Source organism: Ambystoma mexicanum, chromosome 7p, assembly GCF_040938575.1.
Source record: "Ambystoma mexicanum isolate Mex_15411 chromosome 7p, UKY_AmexF1_1, whole genome shotgun sequence".
NCBI classification, from domain to species: Eukaryota; Metazoa; Chordata; class Amphibia; order Caudata; family Ambystomatidae; genus Ambystoma; species Ambystoma mexicanum.
In genome coordinates this window covers 151,161,900-151,184,166 of record NC_090939.1, presented here as the reverse complement: position 1 = coordinate 151,184,166, position 22,267 = coordinate 151,161,900, and the positions used below count along the sequence as shown (strand labels likewise).

General features: G+C 44.7%; 1 protein-coding gene across 1 annotated transcript in view; it reads left to right on the top strand.

The window, feature by feature from the left end:
- Positions 1-2,186: 2,186 nt before the first annotated feature.
- Positions 2,187-22,267, top strand: part of LOC138525768 (prolactin receptor-like) — a 1,166,304-nt gene continuing 1,146,223 nt past the window's right edge. Inside the window, exon 1 of the mRNA XM_069635962.1 lies at positions 2,187-2,408. The gene's annotated coding sequence lies outside the window, so the exon portion shown is untranslated. The remainder of the gene's footprint in view (positions 2,409-22,267) is intronic.

The window sequence follows — 22,267 nt, the reverse complement described above, 5'->3', positions numbered from 1 at the left end:
GCCTCTTAGGGGGCGAATCTGAATCCTCAGAGGAATCTGAGGTAGAAACAGGTATAGGGGATACTGCTACAGGGACCTGTGCGTACAATGGCCAAGGGCTCGAGGAGAAGGGTTGCTGTGACTCATCACGTTTGCGCTTCTGAGCTCTGTTAGGGGAAGAATCAGGGGAAGTGACAGGGTAAGGACTGAGTTGTCCTAACATGTGTTTAGTTTTCATAGTACACTTTTTTGGGGGCTGAGGTTCGACAGAGGGTCCAGCAGTCTGAGGGGGGCGAAAATTAGCGATTCTGTTAATCAGTCTGTCAAACACTGAAGCCAGCGTATTGTTAAGCCCCGACAAGGCTGAATCCAGGGAAGACTGAATGGCCTGCACCACAGACGGCTGTTGATTTGCCTGGTCTACCCCATTATCTGTTTTCTTTGAAGGCCTCACCTGCGTACTGGCATCCGCAGAGGCAGGGATCAAATTCTTTCCCATGTTATTCTTATCCATACTTTGCCACCACAGAAGTGTGAACTTCCAATCACCAAGCCGAGCAGGCTGTGTGCACTTGCACCAATTTAGCCGAGCAGGCCAATAAATAATTGTATACACCCAAACTGGGTGACTGAAACCAGTGGCAGCCGAGCAGGCTATTAATCAAAACACCCTGGCAGGGTGACAGGAGAGGATATAGCCGAGCAGGCCAACAAAAGCAACAATTTAAAACAATAAATAGCATGCACCTAAATTTGGGGAACTAAGGAAAAAATAGAGGAAGTGGTTGCACGCAAACACCTTGACAGGTGACTATTTCCACTGACAGGCCTTTGCCTGTGTCTGATCCACGGTACGCGAGCAGCGTACAAAAGGAAAACACACGCGTCGCGTGTGAAACAATAATCCTGCACGGTACACGAGCAGCGTCCAAAAGGAAAACACATGCGTCACGTGTGAAGTAATAAATCCTGAGGTAACGGGCGTCAGCAAAAAGCTACGCTTCTATAGCAGCTGCGCGCGTCACCAATAAACAAAGGGAGGACGCGCTGACTCCGGGGAGGCAGTCGCGTATTATCCACAAAACCCCTCACCTGAGGATAACAATATTATATTATATTATATGCGCGTTGCCGCCCGTGTAAAAACGAGGCAGGCGACATGTGAAGATACAATAAAAAACTCGGCGCGGACGCCGCTGAGTGAAACAGAAAGCAATTAATGAGCGACACGTTCCACACGGAAAGCCGCTACAAAGTAACAAATTGACCTAGAGGTCAGCGTTCGAACACGAACGCCATTTCTAACAAACTAAAAGCGTAGCATCAAAGCAATGACAATTTCATTAGCACAATGTAATAAACACCAGGCTCTTTCACAATGACTTAAAGTAACACTCTAACTCCAAAAACCAACAGTAAGGCAAGAGCTAGGAGGAGTGACTTAGCTGTGTTTGTCAGCAGCAAAGAAAGAAGAGTTGGTGTTAGAGGAAGGGATATTTATGCAACTGGCTCAATGCCCATTGGTTACCCTGAGGGCATGACCTGTCCTCCATTTTGGATTGCGATATTTTATATCAGGGCTAGTATGATAGTCGCTTGTTTTGTTCCTCCCCTCCCTTTCTGCACCCCTCTCCCTCACCTTTTGTTTTTCTCCGCCTCTACCAGAAATGTCGTCAGGCCTAGTACGGTAGTCGCCTGTCTGTTTCCATTTCCTTCCCACTCTCCCCCCTCCCTTGCTTATCTATGTCTTAGCTCTTGCACTATCTGAAATGTCCTCAGGCCTAGTATGATAGTTAATTTGACATCCTTACTGTTCATGGCCTGCAAGAATGTGGTTGTATTTTCCCTTGTTCCCTCCCTTGCCTTGAAGCGCTTTGAAACACATTGTGTATAGGCGCTATATAAATAAATGATCATATCATATCATCATATATTGTTTGTTGAAGTTGTGATGAAAATTTTCTTCAAAAAGTTTTATACAAACGTTTTTTCTTCTTTGCTGCTGTGATGTCAGGGTAAAGATTGAATGCATAATAGGTGCCTCCTGTCTTGCCATAGAATCCCCAACGCCTGAACCCGAAGGCCCACTGGCTCTTCTCATGTCCTGCAGTCCATCCCCCATCCGTCTCATGAAGGGAAAAAAAAACGGCACAACGTCGATGAAAACAATCTGTGTGCAAGCCGCAGGAGGTAAAGGCGTCGATTCATATACACCAGCCGCCATGTCACAAAGGGAACCCTCATCCCGTGGCAGCATTTAATTAGTCACGGCGCTCCACGTCGCGCACGAGATATATAGGTCAGCCCCCTGAGGGGGGGGAGGTAGCGTGGGAGCCGCGCGCGCGGCTTCAGAGAGGGCAGGCGCCACGCTCATTCCAGAAGAAGCAGCAGCAGCAGCCGCCAGCCCGGCTCCCTCGTCCAAATCCCAGGTAAGCCTATAGGGACAGCGAGGGCGCGCGCGCGTGCATGCAATGCACCGCTCTCGTCCCAGGCTGCGTGTTTAATAGCTCCAACAGTTCTGATTTCTCTGAAATAAGACCGGCAGATATTGTAGTCATCAATAAATAAAGCGCTGAAAGACTTTCTAGTTTTGGGATCCGCCAATTGGTGCTATCATCATCAGTCTTGTTATTTTCATCACCAACCTTTTCATTGCCATTATTATCTTTATTATAATTAAGAATTTAAACATTAGCAACGCTTTTAATATGGTTATTATTAATATTATACCAATAATCCCCATTATTATGACTGATTTTACACTCCATTGTATTGTGCGCATTGCTATTAGTCGTCGTAGTCATGTTTAATGTTACCTGTGTTCATTATTATTAGTATTGTTATTGTTAGCATGTTACCAGTAGAAGACAGTCAAGCAGCATGTGCAGTGCTGCTTCCCCGCCTCTCACCTGAAAGAGACGTCCTCCCTCCTCACAGGGCAGCTGAAGTGGAGGCGGATGCCTCCGGAGTTGGCACTTAAGTTGGCAGTGAGTGGAAACTAAGCAGATTTTATACTAGTTTCCTGCGCAGCATTAGAGAGCCATCGCAGTTCTGATATTGTGGGACGGTGCTTGGTGTCCAGAAGTATATAAAAACGCGAACGCTTCGGGGGAAGAAGGCTTCTTTGCCACCGAGGCGATTAGCATCAAAGTAAAATTACAGAAACGGTGGCTGTATTAGATAAACTCAAACTCTGCTGCCAGATCATGGGAAATTACAACAGCCCCTTACCGTTGAATGGCGCGATTCCTTGAATCTAATCATTCCTTACAGCCAATCTACGTTACCAGGGTCGGGCTGGGGCACAATTCACTCCTTTTGTGACAGACTGTTTGAATAGAACCCAATGGGGAGTTAAAAAAAATGTGATGCAAATTGTGCAATTTAAAAAATATTTATTCAGCAACAATGGTCAAAACTAATCGACGCATAGTAAAGTAACTAATGAAACTGGCCCACATTGGCCAATACAGTGCCTTACTTTGACTAAAAAGCTGGCCTACACTAGCATTTTACAGTTTACTCATGGTCCTACTCTTCTTCATCACAGTGCTTACCTTTGAGGAGCCAGTCTCCATGACAGGATCCCTTTTCCAACTTCTTTTGATTCTGGCCCTCCCATTCCAGGGGTATATTAACTCCCCTATTCCAGAATCCCATGTTATATTTCCCAGTAGGCTCATGCCACACACATAGAGGGCAAGAACTGAGACTACTACTGTGATGAGGAAGTCTAGGAGTAATGACGATTATGGATATGTAGTCCCACCATTATTACTTCCATGTTCTAATACGTAGCTTTTAGGTATAACAAAGCAGCACATGTGGAAGGGGCAAATTATATGCTCGACAACATGCAATGTGATGCTTCACCCCTTCGCCACTTTATTGCCACTTCTCTTATCAAGCACCTCAGTGATTACCAGGCCTGGGAACCCCAACACCAAGCAAACTGTTGAACTGTGCTCATTCAGTCAATAGTGTTTAATGTTATGTTATTAGGATGTATGCCATGCACTACCGCTATTTGCGAAGTCTCCAGGTACTCTGACGGATCTGGTAAAGAGTGTGTGGGTTTGGCCACTTGGCAGGAGATAAAGGCAAGATTGTATTGCTTTTGTGTTGAAGTTGCAGGTCCCTGAGCGCTGCATGCCTGTATGCTTTTCTTGAAGTGTTGGAGGCATTGAAGGCTTTGTGTCCACAGGGGTGGCCTCATGCCGATACAGTGGGCATTTGTTGGCGAGGAGCTGAGTATGTCAGTTGCAGTTAGAGGTGTACGTTTCTGATGTTTGAAGCATTGGGAGAGTTTATTTTGTGAACGCGCGTGCAAGTGACTGGCTTGCATATGTGTGTGTCGAGTACGGTGGTGAGAAATTGAGGGTTAGTCAAACAGTGGGGCGTGTTATTTAGGTTTATGCATGGCTTTCAAATTATTGATCTTGCTGTTGGTTGCAATATGGTGAGAGGTGTTTTGGCTGTAATGGATGATGTGTGAAGATATCCTTTGTTGAGGTTTAGATATTCTGGGAGATAGGGAGGGCATTCTCTCAGGGTTTTTGCAGTGCTGGGGTGCGATGTCTTCCAGTCGTTTTAGTTCCTTGAGTGGCATACAATGTGTTGTCGGCAGAAGGTCGGGGGGCACGCATGCTGTCATTTTCGCTGCTTAATGGGTGTAGGTCTAACGTTTATTCTGTTAAGCCTTGAAGAACCAGATTTGTATACTTTTCGTGAATTTCAAGTGGTCCATAAGGGTGCAGATTTCACCTCGTAGCTCGTTTTAGTGTTTGGCCACCATCATGGAAAAGGCAAAGCCTCTGTTTCTTTCTCTGCAAAATCTTCTTGTTTCTAAAAGTAGATCATGTCTCGATCTTAGGTTGGTTGGTAGAGTGAGATTTTGCTTTGACGGAAATCTGCTCCTTGACCTGCAAGTGCTCTGTGGATGATGCAGTGGGCCTTAATCTGGATCCTTTTAAAAAAATCTTAGCCAGTGGAGTGCTAGGATAGCCGGTGTAATGTGTTCCCACCCTTTGAATCCGTGAAGGAGCGTGGCTGTTTCAGATCCGTTGAACTTTCTTTGTGGGGTAGTCTGGCATGGCTGAGTAAATGCTGTTTGAGCAGTCGATTCTTAAAGGAAACAGGGAGATGAAGGCCAGCCCTCTGTGTGCAAAGGAGAGGTAGGTCATAATCAGATGAGTCCGTTATCCATCAGTATGCTTAGTTTTTTTATTACTTTAGATGTTGTAGGGCAGTGACCCTTTTACAAAGTCCCTGATAGAGGTGCTCCAAGTGCGGGGTGAGGTGAGATTATCGTTATTTCTGTTTTGTCTGGCCTGAGTTTAACATAGCTGGCCTTCATTCATTCATTCATGGAGCCATTCATTTAATTGCGTGAGGCAGTTGCCTAGGGTGGTGCTAGTTTCAGTCTGTCATTTTTCATATAATTTGCTTGTTATCCGCATAGTTGTAACAGATGAGCCCATAAGATTTTATGATCTTCATCTAAAGGGTCATGTAGATGTTAAAGAGGAATGGCGGGAGGCTTGAACTGAAAGGGAGGAGCAAGGTGATATCTATTCTGTGTGCAACCATCTCATCCATTGTAGAGTTGTGTTATGGAGTCCAGTTTCTTTAAGCCTTCTGTCATGCGCTACCCTAGCTGGTGCAAATGAGATCGCTGGCGAGCTCACCGCCATTGATTTCCCCTTCACGTTCTTTTGCTAGCACCACATTGCGCGGTCTCGTCTTTCTCAACATTGCCGCCGCCAGGAGGTTCTTATTCCCAGCCCTCCCGGCGGTCAGCGCATTACAACCCTGCGTCTCCTCGCACTTTTGGGTTTACACACTGTGTTTTTCTTTTTGTGGCTCTACTGAACTCTTTTTCCTCCCCTCTGCCTACTGTATCCTCCCACAGCTCTGTCTCTTCAACCTCTCCGCTGTGCCAGCCTTTCTCAACATTCTGTCACGCAGCTCTCTCTCATTCTCTTTCTCTCTCTTTCTCTCTTTCTCTCTCTTTCTCTCTCTTTCTCTCCTGGCTCGTCTGAGTCTCCTGGTTCCTTTCCAGCCTGTTCCCCCGATTCTCCCTTGCTCTGTCTCTCTTTCGGCTACCCCTCAGGATCTAATCCCACTGGCTTTCCCCTCAGAGTTCAGACTCCCGCTCTTGTGACATCTATCATGTCGCTATCTCCTACATTCTTCCCTTTCTGGAGAGGATTCCCTCTGCATCCCCGCTCCAGCTCTCCCTTCGGTGCAACCAGATCTGGAACTCCTCCTCTGCTGTTGGGGCTGACTCTGTGAAGTACTCCTGCTGTTTTCCTCTGGATCTCCCCCTGGCCTCAAGCCTTCAAGATCTGGGAAATATATTGCATCACTACTTCAAGGAATTTCTACAAGGGTTTTTTGTGCCGATTCAGTCTTTTCCCCCTATTTGGCTATCTCGGGAGCGGGGTCACTGGCCTGCTTGCCCCACAAGCGACCATTGTGGTGTCTTCTCGAGATAGACCATACATCCACTAAAATAAATACTACCCAAGCCAAGGAAGGAAGAAGGCAGAACCACTTCAGTCCAGCAGCTCAGGTGAGAAGATGAGTGCCAGGATTCGCCCCTGGAAGTTGTGGAATATATGGCGTCTCTGACTATCCAGTACACCTCAGGTCTAGTCCTCACTCAACATGGCGGCCCTTTACTTTAAAACAGAACCACGCCCCCTTTTTGGCGCGTTGTATCTGTTTCTCCTCAGTCTCATTCAACGCTGCTCTGCCTTCGGCAGAGTTCTCTCTCTTCTACAGATCCTTCCTTGATTCCTGCCTTGCCTCTCGTTTGATCGCTTCTGCTGCTTTGTTCGTTGTCCCTGTCTTTCTGTCCTTGTCCGCTTCTGTAGCCTCCCCCTTCGTTTCCGCCTGTGTTCTATTAGCTTCCCTGCCTTCGCTCTGTTATTCTTCCTTCTTCCCTTATACTTTTGATCACACTTACCTTGGTGGTGTTTCACAGCTGGCTTAGCTGTTCTGATTTGTTTTCTCGTTCGTGGTTGCAGCTCAGCCATTCCTTTCACAGCGCCGCGGCTCTTTGTTTCTGCTCGCGGAGCTGTTTTCTCCATTACCGCGGCTCGGGTGCCCTCACTCCCCGTGTTCTGCCAGTTTTCTAGGTAAGTGGGACTCTGCTGACAACTGTACTTGTTCTTTATTCCTTTGGTGTCTCTGCACATACGTTCTCTTTTTAGTACCTCTTCTACATACTGTCTTACTCTGCTATCCTGTTACAAACTCCTCCCCTGGACACTACTGAAGACCAAGCTTCCAGTCTACTACTACCTACAGACTTATACCTCACCCAAGTGGGCAGACCTCCCTTAAGACTTCTAGTCTTCTACAGTCCCATCTCAAGAACTACCATTGCCTGCAATACCAGGGTTTTTTCTGCCTATCGGGCTTTTTCCCTGCATTTCGAGGTCTGGCTCCTCGGGGTTCCCCTTGGACAGGTGCCCCCTCCTGCCAAGGTGGCCTCTGAGGGAGCCAGGCCTTATTTACACGAAAAGAAGAAGAAACCTTCCCAAAGGCGGTTGACTACTGAATCCAAGCAAGCCAGAAGAAGACCTACCACGGAAACCAAGGACAGCTCATCAGAAGGCTCCGGTGAGGAGGCGGTTGGGAAGGAAAGGAGCTTACCTGGCAGTCTTGACATTGGGGGAGTTCACAGAATCTGAAAGCGAGTTTGACACCTTCTCATTAGTGCACTGTGGTTAACCATGTTGAAGGCTACTGTGAGGAGCCATGAATGAGATGCAGACCCAGGGAGTCATGGGTTTGGCCATCAAAATGTATTATTAATGAAAAGGGGGTTGGAAAATGCCTCTCTAACCTTACTTCAAGAGGTATTTCCCTCCCTAAAACAAAATGAAGGGTCCGTTCAATGTGAAGATGTCCAAAGCAAAATGGCCTGTGTCCAAAGAGCTATTGTGGCCCTCACATTCTAAAAATCAACTCTAAGGTGAAAGGGAAAATGTCTTTGGCCTTGTGTAGTGTACAAATGTTCAAAAAGGAAATGCGTAACTGCAACACAAAAAGTTCCGGAAGTAAAGAGTTCCTTGCTCCAGAGGGTGGTTCCCTTTCCCGGGATTTCTCTTCACTCTGTTTTATACTTTTAAGAATATCAGTTGCTTAAGTTTCTCTTGATCAACTACACAATTGGAATACCAAATTACTTGTTAGTTGTTTGTCTGTATCTTGATAGGATACCTGCTGTGCTCTCCTGCCAGGTTGTCTCTCCTCTTTGATATGTTTAAGTCAGCCTTTTGGCAGTCCTGCCGAATCCTTGATAGGTCTTCCTTAGTTGATTTATTTTACACACTGTTCAACTTGACCCTGCCTGGTATGCTTCTTTACCAATACTTTATCATATGAATAATGTTGCTACTTGCTTCTGCCTGGTATACTCTCCTGCCAGGGCTTTCCTATATGAACACACTGGCAACTTGTATATGTCTGGTATACTCTCCTGCCAGGGCTTTCCTCATATGTGCACTGTGCACACTTACAGAATTAATAGTATATTATATTTATTCTGTTTTGCCATTGCTCTGCCTGTTATACTATCCTGCCAGGGATTTCCTCATAGGTATACGTCATACAATTACAAACTTGACAGTCTCTCATATTTCCTTCGTTCTGTCTCTTTAAATAATATTCACTTGCTTGCTCTTTATCATATATGTGTATTGTAACAAAACTTTATTCGGCATAAAACCATGAAAACGATACAATACATTAGGATAAAACACAGGTAAGACCAGTTTCAGTGAATATTACCCATCCAAATGTTCTTCTCAGCCAGGCTCTAAAAACATATTTAGATACATAAAAAAAATATTTTAATCATCAGTGCATTTACAAAAATTCACAGCTTGTATGGTCGACCTGATGTTCTTGCTTCTAAAAAGCGGGAGTAAATACTGCTTTCGCAGGTCCGAATAGCCTGGGCAAAAAAGAAGAACATGACTAACTGACTCCTCTGGCGCCCCACAAACCCTGCATAATGTGACATTCTGTGCTGTCCACTTAGCTGTATAAAATGCTATTTTAAGCATATTGGTGCAAAGCTGTAACAATAACACACAAGCGTAACTGGGAACCACCCAGTCCAAGTAATCCTCAAACCCCTGTACCTGTTTAGTGTCCTAATATCTAGCCCCAGTGCTCAGTAGTTGGCAGGCTCGTCTCGTACCTGCAGACGTAGCCTCCTTGCATGCATTCCTAACCACTATTTTAGCACCTGATGTTAACTCTGTGGGATTTGACCAAAAGGCCTCCAAGCCAATGCCAGCAAGGCTAATGCGCACATATTTAAACCAGGGCAGATCCCCAAATCCAGGTAGTCTCAGTAGGTTACCCAGAGCTTCTCTGTGTTTTCCAAGCTTTGGAACACTCCAGATTCTCACCCAGTACAGCAGAGGTTTTGTCCCCATAACCTCTCCCACTGGCGGAAGATTTTACTCCCAATGAAGGCTTGCCATTGGGGACCCCCTTGGTTGCATAAAAATAGCTCTCAAGAAGGCATTCTCTGCTATTCTCAGTGCTGGCCCCTTACCATGACCCCATAGCTCAGCCCCATACAGCGCTGCTCTCAAAGCTTGAGACTGATAAAATTTCAAAGCTGGGGATACCGCCCTCTACCATGTTGAGAGAAGAACCAGCGGATTCCCTCGCCATATTTCTCCAGGGACGCTGTTGCCTTATGATGTTGTGCCGACCAGGACAGGTCCTCAGACAATATAACCCCAGATAGTCAAAGGAACTGACCTGTTCCAGGACAGAGCATTCAATGGAAATCTGCAATTTAGTCGCCTTGCCTCGCTTCTGGCCAAAGACCATCACCTTTGTTTTGCCAATGTTAATGTGCATTGGGAGTTCCCTACACATCCCCATGAAGACCTCCAATCCACGCCTAGCACCCATACGCTCGTTCTCATATACTTAATTTTATGTATATTTTTGGGTGTATTTTGATTTGATTAATACTTAAGATTGTACAATTTGTGTAAAGGTGTTTACAAATAAAAAATATATATACTTCATTCAATGTTATTTGCTTTCGGGAGGGTTGCCAATACGCCCCGGTGTCCCTGCTACCCTTGGTTAGACTCACCAGCTCTTGATGGCGTGCATAGGTTCTCCTGCGATAAGTCTTAGGCGTTCTGTTCCCTCCTGCCGTCTCTACTTTGCAGCTTCTGTGCCTCTCACGGCTCCCGCTCTTCCATTCAGTGTCTCTCTGGCTCAGGCGATGTGGAGGCTGGCTTTCGGTACCTGCAAACACTCCAAAGCTTGTTGTCTCTTTCTGGTGTCCTTACAGCTTACCTCCCCATCAGTCAGCTCCCCTCGGTTCTTTCAGTTAGCCGGTTGGCTCCAAGGACCTCGCACCAGCCCCGCAGTCCCTCGGTCGACACAGAGAGGACTAGAGTTCTCCAGCCAGCATCTCTCTGTCAGCTGGTCCGCCGGTTTAAATCTCCTAGCAGCTTGCCTTCTCCTGCAAGAACTAGAGCGCAGCTTGTGTTCTTGGCCTCCATTGATCTTCATTTCTCGGCTCATCTTCTTCATCTTAGTATTCTTGTATTTAGGAAAAGGGAAGCCAGTTCCTGATGACTTGCATGAAAAGTCTGGAATTTTATTTTCAGTAGTTTTGAAAGACAAGTCAGGTTTTCAAGACTTGTGCACAACGTATGGGAAAGTGTTTTCAGTAACCTTCCTAAGTGGGTGAGGGGAGGTATGACAATATGCCATTAAGGCATGGGGAATGCATGGGTTATCCTCAAAAGAAAAAGGGGGATAGAATGTCTTGTCTGATGTCAAGTCACTTCTTTGAGGGTTGCCTCCCCATGTGTTCCTCCCCCGAGTGTCAGGATCAGGTAGCGGCTGCTGTCCCATGGCCACATTGCGAGAGGTCATTGCTGGCAAAGGAGTGATGACATCATTGGATTCGTCACACTACTGAGTTGAGAGGAGTACAAGTGAGAGATGTTGTTGTCCGCTTTAATTTTGAGGTCATCCCAAATAGAAACTTGTGCTGATTTTGGTGCCTCTCATAGGTCTGAAACAGACTTTTGAGCAATGAAGTAAGTTATTAGACACATGCTCCAAGATAAGATTTGGCTGTATACGTGGCTCTCTAGACTTTTGGGAAAGGTCTTGTGTGTTTCCAGCCAGCAGTGTTTGTTAATAAGTGGTTTGACGTAGGCACTCTTGAAAACCTTTGGTACAATTCCTATTTCGAACAAGCAGTTCATTAATTTGCTAAAGTAGAAAGTTGGTGTTTCCTTGACAATGATATGTTTGTAGATGTTCGGGGGCAGGGGTCAATCCGAGTGCTAGCTTTGTTGATAAGTTTCACCAATCTTTTTAGGTTTGGTTCGGATATTGGTTTAAAGATCTTCATCAGTGATGTTGAAGACTCAATTTCATTGAACAGGGTTTGAATGCTGCTTCCAATTCCATTCCTTATTGCTGCATTGATGGCTTGCTGTATGTTTAGCACTTTGCTTCTGAAATGGTTGGTGATATCATCACATAGTGTTTGGACAGGTGAAGGTACTTTGATGCAGGAAGCAGGGTTTCTCATCTCATTAATGATTTGTTCTCATCTCAGTGCTCGAAATTAAGATTGGATAAGCAGGAGCTACAAGCAGCTCCTCGGTATTCGGCAGTAACCAGTCACCAGCAGCTACCACTGGGAAACAATGAGCTAGTACATAGCGTTACGCAAATCTAACTTCCACATAAAATGCAAACATATAATTGTATCCATTATTTATGACCCCTTATGCTTTAAATGTTATAAAGATGTGCCCTAATGTTTATTCATATATTGTCCCAAATGCACAGAGTTAAATTCACATAGTTGTGTTTCTTCAGCATCAGTTGGACTGAGAAGCCAAAAGCATCTCCGGTAACTGTTGGTTTTAAACTAACCAGGCTCTTCTAGGCCATAAGCAGGAGCTAAATAGCTCCCAGCGCCCCTCAATTTTGAACACTGCATCTCATAATGAATCTAGTTTTTTCTCTCGATCAGTCGCACTATTGTTTTTTTCCAGAATAATAGTTTTGTGGCTTTAAGGATTTTGGTTGTAGTGTTACCTAAATGTTTTTTCAAGCATTTGATTTAAAATTTTCAGTGCTTTTATGCAGGATCATGCTGGAAAAGAAGCGATGTTCTGGCTGTGACCTCCTCCCATCCGGGGTTCAGTACCACTACCTAGTGTCAAGGCAGTGTTTTTTCCTCTGCACCTCACCAAATTTCTAATAACATTACTGAATATTTTGCTAGACCCTGGTGTGCATACTGTGTTCAATTCTCTTTGTACCTCCTCCCATCCGGCCACAGGACGGCAGCCTCTACCTGATCCTGACCCTTTCGGGCGGTTATATCAGGGAGGAGCACGTGGGGAGGAGACAACCTCCGGGAGAGGGTGGCGGTATCATCGGGTGAGACATGGTATCCCCTTTCCTTTCTGAAGCTACATAATAATAATACATTTCTTATAGAGCGCTACACACCCATAGGTCTCAGAGCGCTTAAATAACAGAAGACATTACCATCCCACAGAGTGGTACTCATTTTATCGATCTCGGTAGGATGAACATCTGAGTTGACCCTGCCGGGATTCGAACCTGCCACAGCAGGATGCACACAGATATCAGGGGTCAGCGCTTAGCTCACTGTGCTATCTGACCGGCAATTACCCATGCCCTAATAGCCTATTGTAATACCTACCATCTTCCACCGATGGAGGGTAGTATGAATCTGTTGTTACATTCCAAAGGCCAACTCTCAGAATCTAACCAGTCTATAAAATTGTGAAAGACACTTTTCCCAATCCCACATGCTCTTCCTCCAAACCTAGTTTGCCTTTAAAACCCATTGCAAACATTCACACATTGTTTTTAGGAAGGGACTACTATTCCCACAATCCCCACACCACTGGGACGAAGAAGAGGAGTGGAGTAATGCAAGTGGAGTAATGCAGAGCATGGCAATCAACAAGCACAGGCAGTGCTCTAGTGGCAGCAAATGCACAACTGTGCCCAGGACCTTTAAATCACTAAAGCAAGTAGCACAGAGAGGCTGCTGGCAAAAGTGAGTTGCTCCTCTCAGTGGGAAAGGAAGTCTTTGGGGCCAACCGGCTCAGGATCTTGTATGGAGAAGGCTACTGAAAGCAGGTTACACGCTGCGAGAAAGCCAGAAGCCAATGCAGGGCTTTGGGTGGCGTTGGAGAATAGTACTATGCTCACCGGAATCCTATGCAAAGCAGACGAGTGCAGCGGAAGCCCCAGGAAGCAGGAAACCAGTGGAGAAACGGTCACAAAACATTTATTTATTTATTTAATGTGTTACAGTTTAGTTAATAAACTTTACACATACATGGAAACAAGAATACAATAATCAAATTAGTTAATTTCCAAAATCAAACTATTATATCATTACATTGAATAAAAAAACACCATACATGGCAATTAATCTCCACTTTGAAATTAAGATTACACAATTAAATAAAAAATGGCAATACTAATAATAATAATAAATCTAACCTAGACACAATCATACATACTAAAACCTAAAACAACCTAAATCAAGCCCTATGTACATCACATCGGAACTCAACAGGGTACGGAATACTAACCCAAAATTAAGAAGAAACAATTAGGAATTACAGTTCACAATTACAGAGTAACGCATAGCACAAAAGGGTTCTCATATAGGTGTATCCCATCACTAATCCTAAGTGTAGATAAGGCCACCTATTCAAATCTTAATGCCCAGTTATCCCTCTATAACCAACCAGATGTTATATAAAGCAGTTAGAATATGGATATTTTCGGAATTTAGGCAGTGATACCAAAATAATGCCTTAGAGGTTGCTGCAGAATCATGAGTATACTTTCCCATATGTTGATGTATTATGTCTGTCATACTACTACATTGTGTCAGAACATGTTGTGCTGTCTCCAAAACATTATTGATTTTACACAATCTGCAAATCCTTAGTTCCGACAGCATTTGAACTCTCCGGCCCGTGACCCATAGGGTCGGGTGTTGATCCAGTCTTAATAGGAGTACAAAGCGTCGCAGTCTTTTGCAAGGGCATAAGTTAAGGTAGTCTTGCGGTCTCATATATGTGTACAACCTGAATTTCACAAATTCATAACTTTTCAATGCACTGAGGTGGGCAAAATTCTCCAGCCAGTCCCACATATCTATTCGCTTGTCAAGGGCTCTCTGAACTTGCCTGGTATAGTCCCCTTCGCGATACATCCATCCTATATCAGCAAGATATCTTAACATTATAGCAGCGGGTGAGAGGGAATTTTGTTTTTTACATATTTCCTTATCCACAGCAATCAATACTGGATTTGTTGTACCACTACGCATTTTAATGAAAAGCCCCAATCTCTTTTTCATCACTATAGCTTTCAATGAAGGTATTCCCAGCTCTAAGCGTATAATGGCCATTGGAATTCCTGGTGCTAGGCCCAAAACCCGCCGCCAGAATTTCCCTTCTATTACTTGTAGCCAGCTAAGATCTAGGTCAAACAGGGCCTCTAGTCCGTAGATCACCATGGGTGTAAAAACCTGCACATAAAGTTGGCGTGTGCCCCATAGCGTAAAACCTCCTTTTTTGTTAGTGAAGTTCGCAACCAGCGATGTGACCTGCGCTGCTCGCATCTTCCGAGAATGTTTGCATATACCATAGTCCCCGCTAGGCTCAAAATCAATACCCATATACCGATATTGTGGGGCGTAAGGGATTATGTTCTTACCCACCATAAGATTTACGCGTGACACTCTTTTATTGGTAAATCGCAATACCTTAGTCTTATCAAGATTGATAGTAAGGCCATTACGATTTGCATAATCCCACAAAGCTGTAGCCGATCTACGCAGGCCACTGATTGTGTGATCAAAAATGACCAAGTCGTCTGCGTAAGCCAGGACAGTGCATACCAACTCCCCAATCTTAGGTGGGCAATTTGAGACGGCCGTTATGGCCACTGGTATGTCATGGACATACAGATTATATACCAAAGGGGCCGTCACACATCCCTGTTTCACCCCCCTGTTCTGCTGCACTTTATCAGTCAGGTGTCCTTCTTGATCTAATTTCAGTCTAACTGACGTATTATAGTGCAGCAATCTAAGGTAATACAGGATGCCTGCTGGACAACCAAGACCGTTAAGTTTAGACCACAAACGTTCTCTAGGGTTGGTATCGAAAGCTGCTTTAAAATCAATATATAATGCGTATAAAGGTGGTGCACCTTTATTGCATGCCTTAGTTCTCAACAGGTTCATGACCATTAAATTGTGGCTCGTTGAATAACCCTTCCTAAATCCACACTGGAAGATGGACAAAATATTGGCCCTTTCTACCCATGATTGTAGTTCCTCAAGCAGTAATGAAGCAAACAATTTACCCGTTGTGTCCAACATGGAGAGGAGCCGATAATTGGTGGGATCTAGACGATTACCCTTTTTAAAGACTGGTATCAATACTGCTGTTTGCCATGAGCTCGGTATTAGCCCCTGTATCATTATCTTCTTAAACAGTATAGCCAATACGCTCGCCCAAAACTCGGGCGGATTTCTCATAACTATATTGGCTAGACCGTTAGGTCCTGGAGCTCTGGACGGTTTAAGAGTCTTTATCTTGCTAATTATGGCCGCGTATGAGATATCAAAGGGAACTCGGAGGCGGCCTCAATCGTTCACGTTCTTGACGTTCACGATTCTACGAGGTGCGGCTTGAGTCAGCTTGAGTCAGACGTTCTTTCGGGGTCCTTTCCTCGAATGTGAGTAACCCGAGGCTGAGCCCGCTTCCGCTTGTCAGCGTGTGTCGGCGTCTGTGCTCGAGTCTGCTTGCAGTGCCTGCCTGCTGTGTACTCTCAGCCGCGGCAGTGCATCTTCACCCGCGGGACACCTGCTAGAGTACACGGGTACCGACGGAGGGCGGAGAGCGACTTCTGTCGGTGGTGGAACTCTGGGAGCTGTTGGAGGACCAGCACAATCATTGCTGGTATTTTGCGGTGGGTAATTAGCATATGGGGAAGAAAGTTGAGCAGCGCAGGGGGGGAGCCATATTGACTTGCAGTGATTACACTGCCCAGCAAGCAGCGCTGCTCTCCTAAACTGAGCCCCCACCCTCCTTCCCCTTGCTACAAGTCCCCCCCACCAAGCAACAGGAAACGTCACCGGCAGACAGCGAAAGCAACAACGAACACCATCAAGAACTGGTGAGTCCACGTAGGGACAGGGAGAACACTAGGGTGTATTGGCGGCTAAGCCAAATTGAAATAAATGCCAATAGTGAATCAAGGAGAAAAAAGGAATGGTTTAAGAAACCGGAGAGAGAAAGACTGAAAGAGCAGTTATCAATGTATGTTACAAGTATTTGGGAGACACTAAAGAACCCAAATATAAGAAACCAAGTATATTAGCCAAGAAGGCTAAGAGGCAGACCCATCAGAGGTTGGGGAGTGAGCAAGATTTCACACATGAAAAGCCCTGCAGGAAAGTATACCAGGTAGCTATATGTTTGTGCATATGAGGGAAGTCCTGGGAAGTCCTATACACAGCAAATACAAGTGTGTGTTTTCAAGAAGCCCTGGCTGGAGAGTACACCAGGCAATTGTAAAGGTGTGAATCGAGAAAGCCTGGCAGGAGAGTATTCTCTGCAGTTGCAAATGTGTAAAGGAAGTCTGGGTGGGGAAATACACATGGCAAGTTGGAAGTGAATATGATACAAGAAATAGCCTGCAGGTTGTGTTGGTCTAAGAGATTTGGGAACTAACATTGTTGCAGGAGAGTATACCAGGTATCCCGAGCGCACTGGGTAAAGAAAGTCCTGGGAGGGAAAAACACCAGGCAGATTGGCAGTGAAAAAGATACAAGAACTAGTCAGCAGGCTTTATTGGTTTAAAAAGACTGAGGAGCCCCCAAACCTGACAGAAGAACATATTAGATATAGTAACTGCATGAAAGTTAAAAGGCCAAACAGTTTGGTAAATCATCTGTGATGGTAGGTGAAGAACAGTGAAAGGCAACATCAGGACTATTCCGGGGCTGCATTATACAAGAGAAGAAGAACGAAAGTCTGAGAAGGCGGGGGAACCAACTAGCCCCTGGGATCAAACCCTCTATCGATCTTCTGTTTATTGAAAATAGAAAGTCTTTTTGAAAATTGTAAAGTGGTTGTACCCAAGGGTGAGGGAAACCCAGGGGAAAGAAAACAAGCTTTTGAAGCCAAGACATTTGAGAAATTACATTAAGATGACTTTTGTTGTTGACCCAAGGGAATGTCAAAAATTAGTATACGGGGCACAGGAAAGTGAACAAGAATCCAGGGGAAAGGAAGAACCATCGGAACCAAGGATATCTACCCTCGAGAGTCTTTTTTTTGTGGAAGTTATATACATTTCTTTTTTTTCTGCCATTTCTTGAACATTTACAAAACACTTAAGGCCGAAGACATTATCATTTTTACTTTAGAATTCCTTTATTTAGATTGTGATAGTCAGAACAGTACTTTGGACACCAGATGGTTTTGATTTGCACATTTTGATACTGACAGATCCTTAGTTTTGAGTTTAGGTAGGGAAACTCTGCTAATGCAGGGACAGCAAAGCTGTTTCCCAACCCCTTTTATGCTCTAGTAAAGGTTTTAGCCAAAACCGTGTCTAAAATGTGTCTGAGTTTCATTCCTGACCCCTCGCAGAACCATCTTGTTGAAGTCTTTTGTTGAGGGTGTCTGCTGCTTACCGGTATTGGAAGTTCTGGATCATTGGGATTGGGTTTGGGCTCTTCCATAAGATACGTGTTCTTCAATGTTAAAGGTTCTCTGTTCCGTTTGACGGATGTTGTCTGTCCTTCTGTGGAAGTGGAAGGCAGGCATAAACGGGGATGGCCGTGTGGGGAGACCCCAGGCAGAGCCACAGTTTTGGGTCCGGGAATTAACTCTTTTTTTGACCATTTGGTATGCTGCATTCAATTCCTTCTACTAACATTTTTGTTACAAGTGCTATCCCGACCAAATGTGCACTCTTTTCTTCCCACACATAGGTGGTCATAACGCTCCAAGGATTCGTAGTTTGCTGTAGGGGGATTTGGTAAAGTAACAAATAAGTGACCAAATTATGCGTTTTTTCGAAGAAGCCTGTGGTTCTTTCCTTGCAGGAGCTAGGAACAAATGGTTTGCTGTTCTGAATTCACCATTTTCCAAGCGTTCAAGAACAGGTTGAGTGGAAACAAAAAAACTTTTTCTAAGGTTACCATCAGTTTCTAATAGTGCCAATATGCCTTTGGCGTATGTTGCGCTTTATAAGATCACATAACATAACATTACAAAACATAACAGTTTTGTGAGAGGTAGGCGATTTTTCCCTTTATTTTTCAGTAGGACCTGCTTGGACGGAATGGAAGAGGAGGGTAGGAAAGCTGAATCGGAAGACAGAAAGGAATACATTTCTGAAAAGAAGACAAAATTCCAAGTTCAGAAAGGGGTCATTTGCACAGGTCAGGCAACAACTATGTAGCTAAAATTCCCATAGTTGGGAGGGGGGCGGTTAATGGGAAAATGACTGAAAAAAAGATATCTGCTGGTCATGTTTGGACTTGTAAGGTAATGACTTCTGTGAATATTAAGAAAAGCAATGCACTGCTACGTTCCCCGGCTCTTCTAGTTAGGTGCTGGCTGGGTGTTGACTTTCGTATTTCAATGTCGTGTTTCTCTCTGTGGGTTTCCTGTGTAATTCTGTACAAAGGTGCCCTTCTTTGACAAAGATAGACAGATCCAGGAAGGGAATCCTGGAAACAGAATATTCAAAAGTAAAATGAATGTCTGAGTCTATAGAAATGAGCCATTGTACAAATGAAATCAATGATGTTGTGGATCCTTCCCAAATCATTAGTATGTCGTCACACGATACACTTTAATTTGATCTCTAAATGGATTAAATGCTGACTGAATTTTTTCCTTCTTCAGAAGCGCCATAAAAATAATGGCCAGATTAGGTGCGAAGGTACAGCCCATAGCCATGCCCTTGCATTGTAAGAAAAATTCCTCCTTAAATTTAAAGAAACTATTCTTAAGGACCAGCTCAGCTGCTTTACATAAGAAATCTGTAGGAACCATGTGTGGTATAGGACGTTGATTTAGCATAGTTCGTAAGCTCTATCCTGAGGGATATTCTTATAGAGCGCTTCAATATCAAGTGTAACTAATATTTGAGTGCTGGAGTCAAATACTTTGGATTCCACAAGATTAATGGCATCTCTTGAGTCAAGGAGGAAGGTGGGGGTTGCCATCGCCAATGGCTTGATAACAAAATCGATATATTTCTATAAGGGCTCAAAGTAATGAGCCACAGCCCGAGACTATTGGTCTTCCCGGGGGGTTCTCGCTGTCTTTGTGTATTTTAGGCATAATGTAAAATAAGGGCATACAGTCTTCCGAAAAATTGATAAATTCAACTTCTTTGGTGGAAAGAAAACCAGAATGGCTTCCATCCTCAGTGAGTTTGAGTATCTTCAGTTTGATAATTTCTGATGGATCTTTCACAATTTTGGTATAGTGCCCTGGGGTGTGTAGCAGTCTCAGTGCTTCTTGATCGTAAAGATCAGCATCCCAGACCACAATCCCTCCTCCCTTAGCCTTGATGACTATAGACTGATCCGAGGCTAGTGTCTGAATAGCCTGGAACTCAGATAACCTCAAATTGGGTCCTTGTTGATTTCTGGGATGACAAATAACTTCCTCTATTTCTTTGAGAACTAGTTTTTCAAAAATCAATACCTCTGATGGCAGGTCACTGGAATTGGGAGTAAAAGTGGAGGGCCTCGAAAGGCCTGAAATGTTAGGCTCTCTAGGAACCGTATTATTCAAAAAGAAAAACTTCAACCTCAATTTACGTAAGAAGCCCTTTATTTCACTTATGATGGACATAGCACTTGGGTTTTGGGTAGGAACAAATGATAAACCACATTTCAGGATCGATATTTATGCTGATGTTAACGTGCGAGAGGAAAGATTGAAGATGGGCATTGTTTCATTTACCACCTATAAGCTCGATTCCGCGTCTGGAGGTTTGATTATTAGACTCCTCATTCCCCGAGTTACTAGATGAAGTATCTGAAAACCTTCCCACATTGCCACAGGTGAACCGACAAAAACGGTACCTCACATGTGAGGGTGCACTTAGGTGGGCACAAAGGGAAAATGCTAATCCACTGGTATAACAAAGGGCCTGGGACGACATTTTTTTTATGGTATTTAGTCTTGTGGACAACTCACAGATTTGGCCCTGGGGTGTTGCAGCCACTAAGAAAAACGGGGAACCTTATGCATTTCTAATGGAAGACACCCGTGGGAATCCAAAGAGTTCTGACTTTCACAAATCGCCCTAGAATGTATTACCTGTAAGGCCTGTCAATGTCCAAAATGTAGGGGGAAAACACAATTTTCAGACATTTGCTACCCGGAAACCACTGAAAACACACTGGCAACAACACATGTCCTACCTTCCCACGATCCCACATATATTCGGACAAAAACGGTACTTCACATCTGTGGGTGCTGTGAGGAATTTATGGCGTCAAAAGAAGAGTCACACACAAGAGCTGCAAGCTTAACAATTTTATAATAACTTTGCAAGGGGTTGGAAAACTCCTCTCTTGCCCTATAACTAATATGGCAGTGTTCTCGACCATCAGATAATAAAGAAAATACAGTCCTTGTCCGTCTTTAGTCAAAATGAAATGGCATATACTAATAAACCTAATGCCTGTCCTAATGCTAATACAAAAGGTATAAGGAAAGTATACATGAAATGAAAATTATAGTGTTCTCAACAAAAGAATCAGGATGGCAAGGGCTTTGTAGTTCTAAGGAAACCCTTCCCCACGATTCCACCTGGGAACAGGGGGATTCACGCGGCACAGTTCTCCCCGGTGAGGCACACTTTGGCTTACTGGGGTGAGTCAATGCTCGGGCTTCTCTCTCACCAAATGTCAGTTTGGTCTTTTTGAAAAACAAGTTTGCAAATGCTTTCTCCGAATCAACTTCTTCGCCTTAAAGCAAAAAACAAATAATAGTCACAATCTTTCTCAAAAAGGACGCAGGGATACCCTTCCCCAAGCTTGCTTGGTCAAAGACTTTCGAGACGGCATAGGTTTGGCTTCCTTCTATGCCTAACAGTCACCATATCATGTCACACTCTCAATGCTTTCTGGTATGTAGTTCATTCACACTCTTTGTATTTTGTAGATCATAAGTTTCACTTTTAGCCAGTCTCTTTAAGCCAAGTAGGTTCCCCTGAGTCGGGCACAAACCTCTCAGGCTTTTCCTTTTCCCAATACTTTCCGGGCTCAAACCTGCAGGTTCCACTCAATCGGGCTCAAACCTTGATATTTTTCTCTTGGTGCTTTCACTTCAGCCTCCCTCAGTCAGGCTCAGGCCTTCTCTCTGCTTCTCCCCAACTCTGTCGTTCACCCGGGAGGGATGCAGGTTCCTCTTTAACGCTGTTGCTCACCTGAGAGAGGGGACGGGTGCCTCAGTTGTCCTTTCTCCCCAACTCTGTCGTTCACCCGGGAGGCAGTGCACTACATTCCCCTAAAGTTCAAATCACTTTCACAAATCTCTTGGGTCAGTCCCCCACCTGGAGTAGAGTATTGTTGTCTCTACTCTTGTCGAAGACTTTCGAGTGTGTGAGGATTTGATATGTAACTCCGCATGACCATTTCGACACCTTTGAAATCAACAGTTCACAATGTGAGGTCTATACGGCCCTCCTGGGTCAATCCCCTCGCATGGAGGCCACCCCAGTGCTTTGCCGCACAAAGTTCACATTTTAAGCGTCTTTCTCTCTCCCCTTACGACCGGCTCCCACATCACTCACCAGTCGTGTGTTTCTCAAAGCTCCAGCTCTTCTCTGCAACGCCTCTTGGTTTCCTCTTAGGCCGGCGCTGTGTATGCCGGTTGCCTCCCCGACCTTGCTCCAGTGTAGGGAGGGAAGCAGGCTGCTTCTGGTCTCCAGCCTCGCTCCATGTTTTACCAACAAAAATGTCTCTGGATGTCAAGACCCACAATGCAATGTTTGGATTTTGCTCCCACTTCGCCAGCTCCCCTAAAACTGCATTCCTGCCGGTTTTGGGAGCTGCAGGTATTCATCAAGTGGGATGTTTCCTGTGGTCAGGGTCTCACCACCTGCCTCTCAAAGGCCTGGGCTTTTGTATCTGACCCAGGGGAGGAGCTCT